Below are 18,235 nucleotides of genomic sequence, written 5' to 3'. Positions count from 1 at the left end.
AGTCATGCAAAAGTATGATTAGACAAAGGAGTATAATCTAATGGTAATAAGCTGAGAGGTACTTTGCAAGGCTTGATTTTTCAGCTTCTTCTCTGTGTCCCTGTGTCCTTCAGAGACAAGGATATTCCTTTTCTCTGGTTCTACAGAGGGCGCATCTGAAATAAGAGTCTGAGAACCTCCATCAGGGAAAGGCCAACTATGTTTTATGACTACTCAGGGGAGAAGGGGCAAGGGAAAGGTTAGAGTACTTTGTTGCTTTTATTATTTTTCAAATGCTAAGGTGCCATATTTTGGTGTAGCATATCCTGAACTCCATCACTTGTCTCAGAATTTAGTAGAAACTCAAGAATGGAAAACAGAAGGTAAATTTCCCTAGTTGCAGGGATTGGTTCAGGAAGGAGCATGAGAAACCAGCAGAGCCTATGAAATATCAGGAAATTTTTGCTGAGATTGCTAGAAAGCCCCATGTTCCTTCCCACTGGACTTGAGACACTGGAGCTGCCACAAACACTGATACACAAGAGGGCAAATATCTGCAAATGAAGCCATGTTAAACAGAAAACAAGGGTCCATACAGGAAAAGAAGGGCTGGTTCTAGAAACAGTGTTTAAATCTTTGTCTACAACAATGTCTGAGCCATATTTTCCCTAGACTGTTCAGTTATTTTCCAATAAGCTTCCCTGGATTGGATTTTCTATAACTGGCATCTAAAGGAATCCTAATTAATCCATAATGCTCTACTCAGGAAGCTCTCAAGCTTCTCAAGACAAATTATTCTGAACAGAATGAAAAGGAAGTAAGTATTAAGAGAAATATCACCAAACGGTATAGTGTTAAGCCATAAAAAAGGATGAGTTTGTGTCCTTTGTAGGGACATGGATGCAGCTAGAAACCATCATTCTTAGCAAACTATCACAAGAACAGAAAACCAAACACCGCATGTTCTCACTCATAGGTGGGAACTGAACAATGAGATCACTTGGACTTGGGAAGGGGAACATCACACACCGGGGCCTATCATGGGGAGGGGGAAGGGGGGAGGGGGGAGGGTGAGGGGGGAGGGATTGCATTGGGAGTTATACCTGATGTAAATGACGAGTTGATGGGTGCTGACGAGTTGATGGGTGCAGCACAGTAACATGGCACAAGTATACATATGTAACAAACCTGCACGTTATGCACATGTACCCTAGAACTTAAAGTATACTAATAATAATAAATAAATAAATAAATAAATAAATAAATAAAAGTTAAGGCTGGGTGCAGTGGCTAACGCCTGTAATCCCAGCACTTTGGGAGGTTGAGGCAGGTGGATCATGAGGTCAGGAGATTGAGACCATCCTGGCCAACATGGTGAAACCCCAACTCTACTAAAAATACAAAAATTAGCTGGGCATGGTGGCATGCACCTGTAGTCCCCGCTACTTGGAAGGTTGAGACAGGAGAATCACTTGAACCCAGGAGGCAGAGGTTGCAATGAGCCAAGATCATGCCATGGCACTTTAGCCTAGCAACAGAGTAAGACTCTATCTCAATTAAAAAAAAAAAAATGTTAAGAGAAATTTGAAACCCAAACCAGTGACCATACGGATAGGACCATTTAAATTCTGTCACCAGCAGATGTCCTGACCTGATCAATAACTGCCCAAGTGAATGTGAAAACCGTGGGAAGAAAATAGGAAGAAATCATTTGATCACCAGCAATAGTCTTTCAGGAAAAATGGTGTGCAGTGCAGGCGACAAGAAATGGGGAATAAACAGAATGGTGCAGTGCACCGTGTCAGTAAACTTGACATGGATTTGGAAAAGATTTGAGAACAAATTATTATGAGACTGTAAGGTCTTAGAAAGGAAAGTTGTAATCATCAGAAACCAGAATAACATCAGGAGGAATGAAGTAGGTCAGAATAAAACTAATTATTTTCCATTTTTTGTGAACAAGATGTAGATATGAGGTCCAGAAAACAATATTAGATGAATGTTTATATATTTGAATAACATGGTCCAAGGAATGTTGAATAAAAAATACACACAAAAAAGTCACTACTTGACTAGAGATCACTAGTTTTATACTTGAGATTCACACCTCAACCCTTTTCTGTTAAAATATTTTATCATGGGCCTAGACAAAAAATGGACAACTTTCTTATCTCTTTAGTGGGATAGCAAATACAGTCAAAGATGGAGTTAGGGCAATAACAATAACTACTCTCCATTGATCACTCACTCCATTCCAGATGTCCTATCAGTGACTGAGCATATGTCAATTCTATAAATAGCTCACACAATAATATTAAGCGATTTAGTATTACCCTTACTTTATAGATGAGAGAATCAAGGCCTTAAAATCCTATAACTGACTTTATTATACTGATGTCCCAAAACCAGAAATATCAGAGTCAGGATTTAATCACAGGTCCTACAATCAAAATTTGTGCTCTTAACCCTAAATGTGCGTTCCTCTTAAAATGGACATACAGTATGTAAATAAGGTAAAAATATCTGTGCTTAAATCCAAAAAGAGGTCCAATATAAAAGTAAAAAGTGAGCTTAGAAGAAACAGTGCTGAAAGGTAACATGGATTAAAATGATTTGGTACTTTGGGTTGACTTCAAGCTTAACAAAAATCAAGACAATTATGGAATGGCAAAAAAATTAAAGCTACTCTGAATTGACTGGACTACATCTGCAACATCACGTATAATTGTTGTAGCCATGGTTCAAGAAGCAGTTAGATATTCTTGAGCATGTTCAGGCTCATTTAACTAGAAACTGAGTCATGAGAAAAAAGAAGAGAGAATATGGGCTTAAAAGAGGAAATATAAAGGATGAGCACAGGTGCAGTCTTTAAATGTCGGAAAGGCTATCAAATAAAAGAGGGATTAAAGTCATCCTACATTGATTCAGCATTATGAATACAGTGTACTGATTTCAGCTCAAGGGACTGCGCATAGAATCTATTTTAACCTGATTCTCTCATGTTGCAGAAATAAAATGAAACTGAAAAATATAAGTAATTTGTTCACAGTCACATTAGATATTGGTAAAGCTGAGACTAGAATTCATGTCTCAAAAATTCCAGTTGAAGAGGCAAAATTTCCTCCTCATTAGACTATTAAAAGGGAAAATAGGCAACAATATCCTTTTCTAAAACCACCACTACCTTTGAACTTCTTAGTAAGCAGGGCCCAGGATTAAGGAAAGGGTAACTCATTTAAAATAATTAATAAAAACTCAGTTAATTGAGATAATTTATTTGTAGGTGGTAAATCAGCAATTTCTATACTTACCTCATTGTTTCATTTTAAAAGACTAGAATGCTTAACAGTGTATCTTAAATAAAGGTTCCTCTTCAGATATTAGAAGAACGTGGTTTTTTCTAATCCTACCCCTGGACTTTTACATGGCAAAACCATTCATTTCTTCGCCCCCGTACCTAAAGCTATAGGACTGACTGTCCTCCCTTTGAGGCCACTTCTAGGAACTCAGCCTTCCACTCCGCTCCTTTTGCGTGGGAGTAGGAGCAGCTGAGGGGAAGCAGCGATGGCATGGCTCAGAACACACCCACCCGATTGCCTTCCTGCTCCTGAACATCAGCTGTTGAGCGGGGGAATGAAGCCAGAATTATCACCAGCTGTTTCCCAAGCTGTTTTGGCAGAGACTCACAGAAGAATAGACTCCCCAGGCATATTCTTGAGTAATGTTACTGAAACTAAAGCTCTGTCTCCAGAAACATACAATACAGAGAAGAAATAAATGGGCTTCATCTCTTTATCTTTCAATCGCCATACTAGAAGGATTTTTTGAACACTGCCTACCAAGTTTACAATCTCTAATATTTTCAACAGTCACCAACACTTCAGTGATCCTATTTTCAATCCTAATTTCCATAAATTTTGGTACCATTTTTATTAACTAAGACCAACTGGAATTGGTTTTGATATAGTGAGAGGGAGTCAAAACAACTGAAATCAAACCAGCTGGATTTTTATTTTTATTTTGTAGTCCCAGTATACTATACAAAGAATTACTTTGAATTTGACTAGAGAGATGTTATCCCAAGCAGTAAGTGATGTGTCAGATTGCAAAGTCACTTTTCAATTTTGGCTTCCGTGTATGTAGCTTGAAGAAGATTGTAGAGCAGAGCTGCAGTACAATTGATGGCTTAAATTGCTAATTGTAGTCAACCAAAATAAGAAATTGTATTTATTATGAGGTTCTAATTATACATGCACCTCCATGAACATTGCTATCCATCATGTGCCTCATACTATTTTTACACAATTGGGAGAAATGTCCCCAACATCATAATGTATAAAATAATCATTGTTCAGTGTATATGAATTCATCTGAAAATCTAAATCACCCAGTTTTTTTTAATGACAAAGAACACTTGGAAAGTGAGGAACGTTTAATGAAAGTTCATGTAGAAAGGAAGCCAGTCAATAAAATGCAAATGTTGTACCAAAAGTTTATTGAGAAGTCGGAGCTAAGAGAAATGTTAGTAGCTCTTAAATTATTTTCCTTTGAGGGTTTTTCCAAAAGGATTCAAGATATCTCACATGTTTTAGTGCATGACTGTTTTCTTGCCAAATCTAACTTGAAATATTATATTCTAAATATACATGTCACATAATCATGAATATCCTTTCCCTTACTTGAATGAGGTCTGGCCAAACATTTTCCTGGCAGTTATTATGTCTATAAGAATATACTAGATATTACAGAGCTAGCCAAAAAATTGGTAGGCTAACTGCCATATAAGAATATGAAAATACTTATTTGATCAATATTAACAGGCTTTATGAAACAGGCTGTATAACATAGATATTATTTGACATCAGCCTTTCAAAAGCATTCACTGGTAGAAGGAAAAAAAGGTTGATTTGGCAAAGTACCACTATGAAGTTCATTTATCTCTTTATTTTATCTAATGAGAAAGAGGGAATTTAAACATGCAAAAATAAAAAGAAAACTGCATTCATCTTCCACTAGAAACAAATTAGGGTTTCATTAAACAAAAGTACTTGCTATCCTTATGCTCATTTCTTTAAGAATGTTGATACTCTGCATCTGAATGCCTTCTATTTCTTTTAATTGTCTTACAGCACCAGCAAGGACCTTCACTATAATGGTGAATAGAAATGGTGAAAGCACACTTTCTTGCCTTGTTCCAAATAGTGACAGAAAGGTTTTAATCTGATCATGTATAACATTTGTAGATCCTATTTATCAGATTGAGGAAATTCCCTCCGATTCCTAGTTTACTGAGAGATTTTTAATAAAGAGTGGATATTAAATTTTCTCAAAAGAGTCTCCTGCATCAATTGAAATGATCTTATGATTTTTCTCTTTTAGTCTTTTAGTATAGTGAATTGTATTGATTGATTTACAAATGTTAACCCAGCTTGTATTTCTGGGATAAACCCTACTTGGTCATTATCTATTATTCTTTTTATGTATTGTGGAATTTAATATTTTGCATCTAGGTTTATGAAGGATATTATCCTATAATTTTTTTAAATTTATAATCTCTGGTTTTGATTCCCAGCCACATGTGGGCTCTGCCTGATCCCTTCTGGTGGGTCTTTTCCACGCCTCGTGTAATTTCTTCACATGCATGTGAAGCATGAACAATATTCAGCTCAAAACTTCACTCCAGATTTCAATCTCTCTGTGTGCAGCTCTCTTCTTTTCAGTACACTGCCCAAAGTCTAGCCACTGTGTGCATTTTAAACTCTATCTCCTCAACTTATAGAGAACACTGAGCTTTGGGGGTTTTCTCCTCCTTGGATTGCTGCAGTTCTAATGCAGTGAGAAACTGAGGACAGCTTATCTGAGGGCTCACTCTCCAGAGTTGCCTGCTTTCCACTATCTAAATCCACTTTTTTCACAAATTTTGTCTGTATCTTTTCAGTTGTTTAATCCAGGAGGATAAATCTTATCCCCATTACACCTTCCCTCAAAAATTCTTAACAGTCTTTAAAATGCTTAGCAAAGTTCTGGTAAGCAAGCCAAAGTGTATAGGGTCAAGAAGAAATGAAAAACCTTTTCTTGTAGCTTCTTTTATGTAACTTTTTTTCTTTTTAAGACAGAGTGTTGCTATGTTGTCTAGTCTGGACTGGAACATCTGGGCTTAAGCAATCCTTTTGCCTCAGCCTCTCAAGTAGCTAGGACGACAGGCATGTGCCACCATGACCAGCTTACAAAATTTCACTTTAGAAAAACATATTTTTAAAAATTATTCTTTAGACCATAAATTTACAAAATAAATCTCATCTAGTTTCTCTTTACATATTTTAAAGTCATGCCTCAAGAACAGTTATAAAAACATTTGTCCCTTAAAACAATACACACATTTTTTTTTGAAAATGCAGCATTCCTAAAGAACTTTTCAAAAATAAATTATTTTAAAATTCTAATAGGTCTCTTTGAAATTTTGCTCAATCACATAATTTGTTCATTTGAAACTGATATTATACCAGTGTTTCTCCAAGCTTGATTCAAAGCTAATTGTGGTATGCTGAACAGTGTTATGAGAAATTATACTGATAATGCAGAGTGTGTAGAAGCCAGTTATCAAATGGTAATAACTGTACTCATTTTCCAAGAAAAATATTAGTTTTAATAATAATCTTTCCTATAAACTCAAATGTGAAGTGAACATAACAAAGGTCTTTGAGTATATTAACATTTACAAGAAGCTTAGATGTCCAGTTTCTAATGTTGAACAAGTTTTATAAATAATAAGATGCAAGAATCTTTTAGTTACTAATTAAACAGTATTTACATTATATTAGACAATAAATTAAGTAATTAAATAATTGTTCTAGTTTTAATTCCATACTTTTCCAAATATAAATTCTGAATTTAATCAGCTCTAAATGATTTTGGTTTAAATTTCACTATCTTTTCATGATTGCTAGATAGTTAGATATTAATCTAACAAACATTCAGAACAGTATTTCCAAGAGTACTGGAAAAGTACAGATATTCTTCCATCATCTATAAAATTAATACTGCTGAAAACCAGGACAAGTATATTTCAAGACTTCTGGTTAATGCTTAAGTATTATGGGAGTAAATGAGAGAAGTTGACCATATAAACACCGAAAACTGGTTTTCATTTGCTCCAACACCATAACCAGCTTAGGGAAGAAGTTCAGCTCTTCCTGGTTCTTGGGGGAAAAGTCTATATAAAAGTGGGCTAAAAATTATCTCTGGAAGATAAAGTTGAAGAAAGCTCAGCAAGTAATGTTGGAAGTATGGAGACGGTATTCTGTGAAGTAAGGAAATATTTAATATTTTTCTAACTTGCAATAATTTCATAATTAACAGTTACGCATTAAACCCACCAACATGACAATAACTGAAACTTGAACTTAAACATTCAATAAAAGTTGTTGTAAGTGTCACTTGCCTTTCAGGAAAAGAACTGCTTACACTTTTATCCTCTAATAAAAAGTGCTTTACATTTTTCATTATAATTGGGCTATTTTAACAGCACTATCACTTGGCTAATTCCTTGTCACTTGCTGAATTTAAAAGTTGCTCCAATAACATAAAGTTAATTTAACCTAAAAAACTCATTTTAACCTGCAAATACTCCAGGCACACTTCCCATCTGGGAAATGTCGATCAGATTTGGCAGGGAGGGGTGCTTAGGGAGTGGGGAGTGCATATTCTAAAAGTACTCAAACTCACATTTGAGTCCATGGCTTCAATGGGAAACATGTTGAATTTTCTAGGGAAACATATGCTCAAGCACCCCATTCACAGCATGCACCCTGGGGCTGAAATATGTTTTCTGGTGGATTGTAAGCAAAAGAAACATTAAATATTATTGATGGTAATGGAGTAGTCAAAGATAACTTTTATCACAGTGTTTTGCATTTTTCTCATATAATTTACTATCTAATAATTATTTTGCTTTCAATTATTAACCTGTTTTATTGGACTCCTGTGCATTACTTCAAATGTTCTTGGGATCAACATTCTTATCCTACCTGCTCCTATGATGATCAATTATATATATGCTTTGACTCCTTTTACTTAAATCTAACCTGACAGCACCTGATCAGATGCATCTTGCTTGTTTCTCTAGAGTTTCACTGGTGCCTTGAGAACCTTTGACACCTATTTGCTGCTCAAAAGTCCATGGAGCACGTTTATGACCAATAAAGAGAAGGATCAATGTATAAATATTTTTTTCTTCTCTAAGGATGGGCAATTCTGAGATGTATTGCATAAAGCATCAAGTTAATATTTAATCAGTTGAAGTATAAGATATTGCAACTCCTACATAACTGGCTTAAGGCAGGATGCAAAGGCATAGAATAGAAATTGAATCTGAGAACATCCAAAAAGATGTCATGAGTCTCATTGTTTTATGGACTCTGGCCATGTAACAATGAGACTCGTGAAAGTATAAAAATCATGAATAATTTTCATAATTCTCCTTCTCCAAGGCCCCAAACAAATCTTTTCACTTCCTAAAGGAACCAATTGACTTTTTCTTTTTCTCAGGATTGTCAAGAGAGATTTCTATCCTCTCAGACTTGAATGTCTCCTGATTAGAGAAATATCTGCCAAAAAAAACGTCAAAAAAGGAGAAAAAGAAGAACCTAAGGAACATGAACGTGTCATAGAAATTTCTCTTGGTGGTAACCCAGCCTCAAACGGACCAACTGTGTGCAAAGCTGTTCCCCATTTTCCTAAAGGAACAATGCTGCTCTTAATAGTATTTCTGTTTCAGGGGGCCCAATTTCAGATATGTTGGATTTGGCAGGCTTCTGGTCAAGCTGTATTTTTTCCTACTGAATTACAGTAAGAACTAAGTATTAGAGGCTATAATGAAAGGTTGGTGAGGCAAAACTGGAAATGTGTGCAATGACCTACACTCAGATCCAACTGATCCAGATACATCAAAATATTGGTCAAAACTCGCTGTTTATGAATCAGCTCAGTTCTGGACTGAAGAGAAGCTTTTGAGACCCTCTGGATGCTCTCTCCCAGGTTCTCTGTTATGGGTTGAATTGTCATAGGTCTTCATAAAGGTTATTAAGTTATAATAAGGCCAATAGGGTGAGGCCCTAATTCAGTATGTCTAGTATTGCTAGACCTAAGAACAAAAGACACCAGGATGGGCACACACAGAGGAACGGCCATGTGAAGACACAGGAAGAAGTCGTCATCTGTGAGCCAAGGAGAGATGCCCCAAGAGGAACCAAACCTAATGACACTATGATCGTGGACTTCTAGTCTTTGAACTGTGAAACAATAAATCTTTGTTGTTTCAGCCACCCAGTCTGAGGTATTTTGTTATGGCAGCCCTAGCTGACTTGGGTAGTCTCCCATGGTGAAGGTGCCCTCTGGGCCAGGCAGAGATTCTTACAGTTCTCTGCCTTTCCTGGCATGGCAGAGCATGGCACGGCCTTTCCTGTCTACTGGCTTTTGCATGTGATACTCACGTCAGCAGGAAACCCTCCTTTATTTCTTCACATAACCAAATCCTACTGTCTTTCCACGGAAAGGGAAAGCCCCTACACTACTGGTAAACTGGTAAGCATAAGCTTTTATAGACTTTATGAGGAGGAAATTTGATAATACCTATTAAGAGCCTTAGAGTGTTTATCCTCAGATACAGTGACTCCATTTTCTGGAATTTATCCTAAAAAAGTATTAAAGATATGTCCAAAGATTATAGGGATGCTCATCAAAACATTGTTTTGAGTACTGCAAAACTGGAAATATCTAAATGGTCAACAGAAGATAAAGTAACAAACTCATTAAAATGATGCTGCTTAAATGTATTATTGCAGAAATATGCTAAATAAAACATAGTATTCAGCAAAAAAACAAGTAATATAATTTTAATACATATATTCATATAGAAATAGTTCTGCAAAAATATATGCTATCAACACTTTGTATTTATAATAAACATCACATTTGATTTTATTATTTATTTATTACATTTTTTGTAGCAACAGGGTCTCCCTATGTTGCCCAGGCTGATCTCAAACCCCCAAGCTCAAATGATCCTCTTGCCTGAGCCTCCCAATATGCTGGGATTACAGGAAACAAATATACATCAAGTTATCAGCAAAGATAGCAGCAGCTTAGTTTGCTTATGAGGTTTTTGTTTTGCTTTGTTTTTGCCTTCCTTGATATAATTTTTCTGCAATAAACATTTGTTGCTTTAAGAAAAGTAGTTCTCCTTTCCAAAAAATAGAAAAAGATTTTCTGTCTTTCAAGTCCAACTTTATTCATTACTACATTTTTAAACAAATATTATTTAGAGTCTGCTACATATCAGACACTCTTCTAGGTACTTGGCTACATACATCAGTGAGATAAAGATGCCACTGTAGTATAATGTACATTCTAACAGGGGAATAATATTATAATAATAAATTACATCATATGCTAGAAAGTTATTAGTGCCATGGAAAAAATAAAACAATGAATAGAATAAAGGGAATTGGAAATATTGTGATCAGGTTACAATTTGTTTTATTGAATAGAATGATCAGAGTAAACCTTATTGAGAAGGCAAGATATGGGCAAAGAATGGAAGTATCTAAATGAAGATATGTGAAGAAAGAGCATCCCAAGCAGAAAGAACAGTTCCAAGGTGAGAGCATGTCTAGCCTGCTGGAGGAACGTTACAGAAGGTTTGGTTAGAGGAGCTGTATTGTGGAAAAGTATGAGAAGAGGAGATCAGGGAGTTGACAGGAAGAGAAGATCACAGAGGCCTTTGTAGATCATTGCTAGGAGTTGGTTTAACATCATCTCACATTCCCAAAAGAATCTGGCTGCTGTGATGAGACTGGATTGCAGAACGGCAGGGGCAGAAGTAGGGACACAACTGGCAAAATCAATGCAGCATTCCAGGAAAGAGACGATTGTGGCACAGCCGGGGAGTTGCAGAGGAGGTAGTACAAAGCTGGTTAGATTCTGGAGTTTTTCCTAACATTTTTAATGTAAATTTTAAAACATAGGATGAAGGGGTGGCCTGCCCCTCCACACCTGTGGGTGTTTCTCGTTAGGTGGAACGAGAGACTTGAGAAAAGAAATGAGACACAGAGACAAAGTAGAGAGAAAGAAAAGCGGGGGCCCAGGGGACCGGTGCTCAGCATACAGAGGACCCACGCCGGCACCGGTCTCTGAGTTCCCTTAGTATTTATTGATAATTATCTTTACCATCTTAAAGATAAGGGAGTGGCAGGACAATAGGATCATTGTAGGGAGGAAATCGGCAGTAAGACATATGAACAAAAACCTCTGTGACATGCATAAGTTTAAAGGAAAATGCTGTGCCTTGAGATGCATATGCAAACATCTCCATAAACCTTTTAGCATTATTTCAGCCTATCACATGGGGAGAAACCTTGGACAATACCTAGCTTTCCTAGGCAGAGGTCCCTGCGACCTTTGTCCGTGTATGTGTCCCTGGGTAGTTGAAATTAAGAGAATGGTGATGACTTTTAACCAGCAAGCTGCCTTCAGGCACTTGTTTAACAAAGACACATCCTGCACAGCCCAAAATCCATTAAACCTTGAGTCACCGCAGCACATGTCTCTTGCAAGGACAAGGTTGGGGGTAGGGTCACAGATTAACAGCATCTCAAATACAGGACAAAATGGAGTCTCTTATGTCTACTTCTTTCTATATAGACACAGTAACAGGCTGATCTTTCTTTCTTTTCCCCACATAGAGTAAATTTCAAAAAATTTTGCAGCAAATATTCATATATGCATCACTAGATTCTCTGATTAAAACTTGATATACTTGTTTTATCACATATTCATATATCTGTTTATAGTTCTATCCATCTATCAATGCACATTACTTTAATGCTTTTCAAAGTTTCAAGCATCAGTACATTGCCCCAAAAATACTTTTGCATTTATCACAGTTTAATATTTTTACAGTACTTTTTTTGAAGTTAAATTTATATAAAATGAAATGCACAAATTTTAAGTGTACCATTTGACAAATGTATACATTTGTGAAACTAAATTTTAATAATGATAAAGAACATTACTGTAACCTCAGGGAGTTCCCTTATGTCCGTTTCCAGTGATTTGCTATCCCTAGGCTTAAAGCAGCCATCATTCAAATTTCTTTCACTGAATATTAGCTTCGCCTCTTTTAGAACTTCATGTAAATGAAATATATCGTATGTGTTATTTTTGTAAATATTCAGAGTAAAACTTCTGATATTCATCTATATTACTGCATACATCAGTAGTGCTTCCATTTTAGTGCTAAATAATTGTCCACTGTATGAATATACTACAGTTTTTTCATATTTTCTCCTATTGATGAACAACTGGGCAGTTCAGAGTTTGGTGCTATTATGAATAAAGCTTTATGAACATTTTATACAGGGGTTTCAGTGGATACATTTTTTTCATCTCTCTTTGGCAAATACATAAGGGTAGAACTGCTAGCTCAAAAGAAAACTACATATTTTATAAGTATATGTTTTATAAGAAACTGCCAGATATATTTTCCAAAGTGTTTTATCATTTTACATTCCTACTAACAACATATAAAAGTTCCAGTTGCTCTAAATCCTTGCCAATATTTGGTGTTATCGGTCTTTTTTAATATTAGCCATTCTAGTGGGTACATAGTGGTATCTCAATTTGTTTCAAGGTGAATTTCCATACATTTATTTTCAAGGTCATTTTTCTGTATTAACTCTTCCCAGAGCATTCCAGGTCATAGTGTTCTCTCTCTTTCTATTTGCATTTGTTACATTAATTAATGTGCCTCATTTGACCATTTTTCACCTATTGCCTCACATATTTAATTTTTTGACTATAGTAACCCTTGTTTTTCAATAAGATTATATTTACCCTGAGAGTAGAGTCTTTTTTCTTCTTCTGTGTTCCCTGTAATAACTAACACAACACTGGGCTTAGAATAGCCACTCCATAAATGTTGGTGGATGGGAAAAAGTTAAAAATCAACCTTGGAGATGAATGAGCTGTGGCATATTTATACAATGGTATGCTACTCGTCAGGAAGGAATGAGCTAGCAAGTCAGGCAAAGACATGGGTGCATCGTAAATGCATATAGGTACGGGAAAGAAACCAGTCTTAAAAGGCTGTATACTCTATTTTGCCATTAATATGAAATGTGGGAAAAGCAAAACTATGCAGAGTATACTCAGATCATCGGTTTCCAGGGCTCAGTGTGGGGAGGTGAGTCAGTGGGAAGAATTAACAGGTGAAGCACAGGGGTTGTTTTGACAGTGGTATAACTGTTATGTATGATACTATAATGGTGGATACTTGACACTGTGTATTTGTCAAAATCCACAGAATTTATAACCAAAAAAAATTGAACCTTAATGCACGCCAATTTTTTTTTAAAAAAAAGCATTTAGGATATCAGAGTAACCCACGATGGAATGAAAACTGTGATAAAAGATCTAATTACATTAGAAATACATGAAACAACCAACAACATGGTGCTGGGAAAAGTAAGTGGAGTCTATATGACTCTTATTTATTTATCTAAAGCCACAAAATAGCATGTTTATTTCACTTAAATTCTTAAAAATACTTTTTTGGCACTTGTTCCATAATATGTCCTAACATTAAAAAAAATTCATTGAAAAGAAAAGTATTTTTTTAAAAACCCAAAATGTTAAGATTTTGTTTACAACGCTTTTTTATGTATAGAAAGTAAAAACGCTGTTACAATCTTGTTGTAAGTGGTAGCCACTATCTACAATGCATGTAAACACCATGCTCTACTTGATGAAATTGTTTGCAATTGAGGATCTGGGTTAATATTTCTCAAACCACTACATAGGCACACAGGAATTGAACAATTAAGGAATTGAATGATGAATGGTGGAAGCCAGGTTTCTTACTTTTGGAGTAGAAGGCTGTAGACAAACAAGATGGGAAGGCTAGAATGATCCATGTTGTAATGGATTAGAGTTGGAGAAATCAGTATGAACCCATGTTTAGCTTCATGTAGATAAAGATCATAACATATAGGCATACTTATGGTTTTTTGCTTATACACGGTTCATACACACACATACATTCCTTACTCTATCAATTAACGAGGTCTAAAAGCAATGATAACCCAATAGCAATGGCATACCCGGCACCCGGATCTAATACCATTCTCCAATAAAATAAACCAGGGCTCCCAGGGGAAATGGCTGATTCTAAGATTAGGGCAAGAAATACACACGATGAGCCTGAAACATCTTGTAGTGCCAAAAATAAAGTTCTCACACACACACACATCAATGATGATATGTCAAAGGGGCATAGAAGCCAATTGAAAAGGCTTTTAATGTACCAATGATGGAACAATTTCAGTAAAAAATAAATAAAGTAGCACTAGATTATAATTCAAAGTATAAAATAAATATTATTGGCTTCATGTTGACATGAATAATTGAATCAATTCAATAAATGAGGGAGAATAGACAGAGTTCTCATACAGAAGAATTCCAAAAAATTTATGAAGATATTTTACCCTCGAGGAGGTGGATAACTCCCTACTCCTTAAATATTGAGTGTACCTCCTGACTTCCCTCCAAAACGTACCATATTGAAAGGAGGGGAGGGGAAGAAAAACTTCACAGTGTAGAAACCCGGCAAATGCTACCCCTGCCAAGTGATCAAAATTAATATCAACAGTGATAGGTCATTTTGAGAGTATGTACACTTGGTATGATGTGATGAGAATGGAAATTTTCTTCTGTGGTCTTCCTCCCAAAAACCCATAACCCCAATCTCAGCATGAGAAAAACATCAGACAATTCCCTATAGAGTAGTATTCAACAAAATACCTGACCAGTAATCTGCAAAAATGTCAAGATCATCAAAAACAAGGAAAGTCTGAGAAACTGTCACAGACAGGAGGAGTCTAGGAAGACATGATGACTAAACATAATGTGAAATTTTGGATGGGATCCTAGAACAGAAAAGGGATGTTAGATAAAACTATGGAAATAAGAATAATAATAGGCTTTAGTTAATAATAATGGGTAAATATTGGTTCATTAATAGTGACAAATATATCATAATGTAGGATGATAATGGGGGAACTAGGTACTGTGTATATGAGAAATCTCTGTACTATTTTTGTAACTCTCCATAAACATAAAACTGTTCTAAAAATTAAAAGTGTATTAAAACGACTAGATTAAAGCTATGTGCACTAATAGGAATGAAACTCACAAATACACTGTTTGGTTGTTGGTTGGTTTGTTTGTTTTGAAATAGGGTTTTGCTCTTGTTGACCAGGCTGGAGTGCAATGGTGCAATCTTGGCTGACTACAACCTCTGCCTCCCAAGTTCACGTGATTCTCCTGTCTCAGCCTCCCAAGTAGCTGGGATTACAGGCATGCACCACCACACCTGGCTAACTTTTTGTATTTAGTAGAAACTGGGTTTCATGACCTGGTCTCGAACTCCTGACCTCAGGTGATCCACCCACCTCAGCCTCCCAAAGTGCTGGTATTACAGGCGTGCGCCACCGCACCAGGCCCAGCAAATACACCATTGAATGAGAGAAATAAAAGAGAAAATGATGGATAATGTATGACATTGTTTACTTAATTATGAAAATGGAATTATACATGTTATTAGAAATCAATACTAATTGATTTCTAATTACCGGGCACAGTGGCTCATGCCTGTAATCCCAGCACTTTGGGAGGCTGAGGCGGGCAGATTCACTTGAGGTCAGGAGTTCAAGACCAGCCTGGCCAACATGGTAAAACCCAGTCGGTCTCTATTAAAAATTCTAAAAATTACCTGGGCGTAATGGTGGGCACCTGTAATCCCAGCTACTAGGGAGGCTGAGGCAGGAGAATCACCTGAGCCCAGGAGGCGGAGGTTGCAGTGAGCCAAGATCGCACCACTGTGCTCCAGACTGGGTGACAGAGTGAGACTCTGTCTCAAAAAAAATAAAAATAAAAATTTAAATATGTAAAAAAATTTTAATTTTTTAAAAATTCTAATTTTTAAAAAAATTACAAAATAAAAAAAAAAATCAAGAGAGTGGTTTCCTGGAGAAATAGCCCTAGACGGGAAGACAAGTACTTCTAAGGTGTTAGTGATACTCTGCATTTTGATCTGAGTGGGGGTTCCACTAGCGTGTTCACTTTGTGTTTATTATTGAGCAGTATACTTATTAATCACTCACTTGTATGTATGTATACATTTAATATGTCAATAAAATATTTTAATTAAATGTTGTACATGTTCTGATATCTCCAGGATTTCCACATAGAGTTATATCATAATCTGTTTTCAAGCATTGTAATTGCTGATTTTTAGGAAAAAAATATTTTTTATACCTAGTATTATTTCATTAGCTATTTTTGCAATGTTCTATTTTTTAAAAGATGAAAGTTGTTTTTCTACTATGATTTATGGATTGTCTCATTTTTAGAGGAATTAGTTCCAAATTGTAAGTCAGAATAGATCAGAATAAAGTTCCTTATTTTCTTACGAAGATGTGAAATTATGAATTCATAAAATAAAATTTCTGAAAGAAAAGATCTAATATAATCAAAGACTAGATAAGAAGGAAATCTGATTTCCAATGATGAAATTTGGCTAATGAAGAACAATAATAACATAATGGTTTCTTACATATTTCCAATGAGTTCATGTAATTTAATGCTTTATTATTTTCTTTAGCCATCCTTGCTCTTGTATAGCCACATATTGACTGACAGGGCTTTGAAAGCTAGTCAAGAACTTATCTATAAAAAAAAAAAAAAAATTGCCTAGACATTTAAAATAGAGTATTAGCATTTGTGAGAAACATGTAAGTATAACCACTAATAGTATGGATTTTTATTATACCTGCTATTTGTATGTACCTATTTGCCATGTTAACTAAGTGAATCAGTCAGCAATGTTTCCTCTTCTGGTAACTAAAGGGAAGTTTCAGTGGCCAATACAAAGCTAAAGATACCCCTATCACATAGATATTTAACCTTTGCCTAGACTGTTTGATGTCGACAAGCATGTCATTTTAAAATGCCTCAGTTTGGCTGGCATGTCATCAATTGATGTCCAAGAAACAGACACAATTATACTTTGCCACTGTTTATCATTTATCCTCCTTTCTGCCCAATGATTAACAAAGGAGTGGTTTTCACTGTTTAGTCTCTTGTTAAGATGGGATGCAAGATCTAAAGCCCCAGGGTAAGTTTTCTCCAATAGACTCTGTTTAGTCCACTGGTGAAATTACAGTATGTGGTTTAAAAAAAAATCTTTGAATGTTCATCTTTATTCAAATATATATAATCTCCTGCCAGAGAAGATTTGGGAAAGTGCATTAAAGAGAAAGTTCTCAACATTTTCACAAAGAAAAAATAAAATGTTTCTAATTCAATATTTTTTTCCAGGTTGAATTGCATTTGACTAGTTTCCTAATATTGAAAACCCTGCTTGCTGACCAAAGAACAAGGAAATTTTATTTACAGTAATTTTACATAAAAAATTGGGCAGAGAATTAATAATTTAAATAATTCCATCCAAACTGAAGATACATAACAAACAAGATTGGGACTTAAAATTACACTGTAGGTCAGAAAATATTTTTAATGTCATTTCCCATAATTTTGGTTACAAATAGCATATGATTTGAAGTTCTCCACCAAAACTTTGTTGCTTAGATTCAAAAGAATACCAACAGTTTGTTCCCTTCCCAACTAGTCATTAGAGTTCCTTCTTTAGAGAAAAAACCTTCTTCTTCAAGTACGCTAGTGTCTCCTTTCGCTATAAAAATAAAATGTGCATCTTTTTATCTCCCAAGGAGATGTGGACAATATAAGAAGGGTCAGAGTTTCTTGGTTCTTCTTGGAAGCATTAAGTAACTGTGGCTTATACAATTCACAAAAAAAATCTATAATTTTTTCTTAATAGAAATTAAATTTGTAGATCACAATAACATATTCCTTGACTATAATGTCACTGGGAACAAAGAATGCTTCAAATGAAGTAATTTATTCCGAGCAGAAAAAAAAATAAATAAATATCCCATTGCAGATGGGCTTTTTAAAACAAAACGCTTTGTGCCCCAATTCTCACTTGCACAAGTCTGCTGCAGCATCTACATATTTGATTTAAGGACAATTCCCATGGAGTCAGGCAGTATTTCCCAGTGTTTTTGTGTAGACTGGTGCCTTGGGGTTAAAAAGAAAGTTTTCAGGCTCAAATAAATTTGTG

General features: G+C 35.6%; 1 long non-coding RNA gene across 7 annotated transcripts in view; it reads left to right on the top strand.

Moving 5' to 3' along the window:
* Positions 1 to 18,235, top strand: part of LOC102120992 (uncharacterized) — a 260,960-nt gene that overhangs the window by 93,953 nt on the left and 148,772 nt on the right. Inside the window, exon 4 of one of the 7 annotated variants that reach the window (XR_006691112.2) lies at positions 8,527 to 10,267. The exons of the other annotated variants lie outside the window; for them this stretch is intronic. This is a non-coding gene — a long non-coding RNA (uncharacterized lncRNA). Of the gene's footprint in view, positions 1 to 8,526; positions 10,268 to 18,235 lie in introns of those variants that run through there. 7 annotated transcript variants of the gene reach the window in all.

Source organism: Macaca fascicularis, chromosome 12 (genome assembly GCF_037993035.2).
Source record: "Macaca fascicularis isolate 582-1 chromosome 12, T2T-MFA8v1.1".
Lineage (NCBI taxonomy): Eukaryota > Metazoa > Chordata > Mammalia > Primates > Cercopithecidae > Macaca > Macaca fascicularis.
This window is presented reverse-complemented; position numbering and strand designations above follow the sequence as displayed.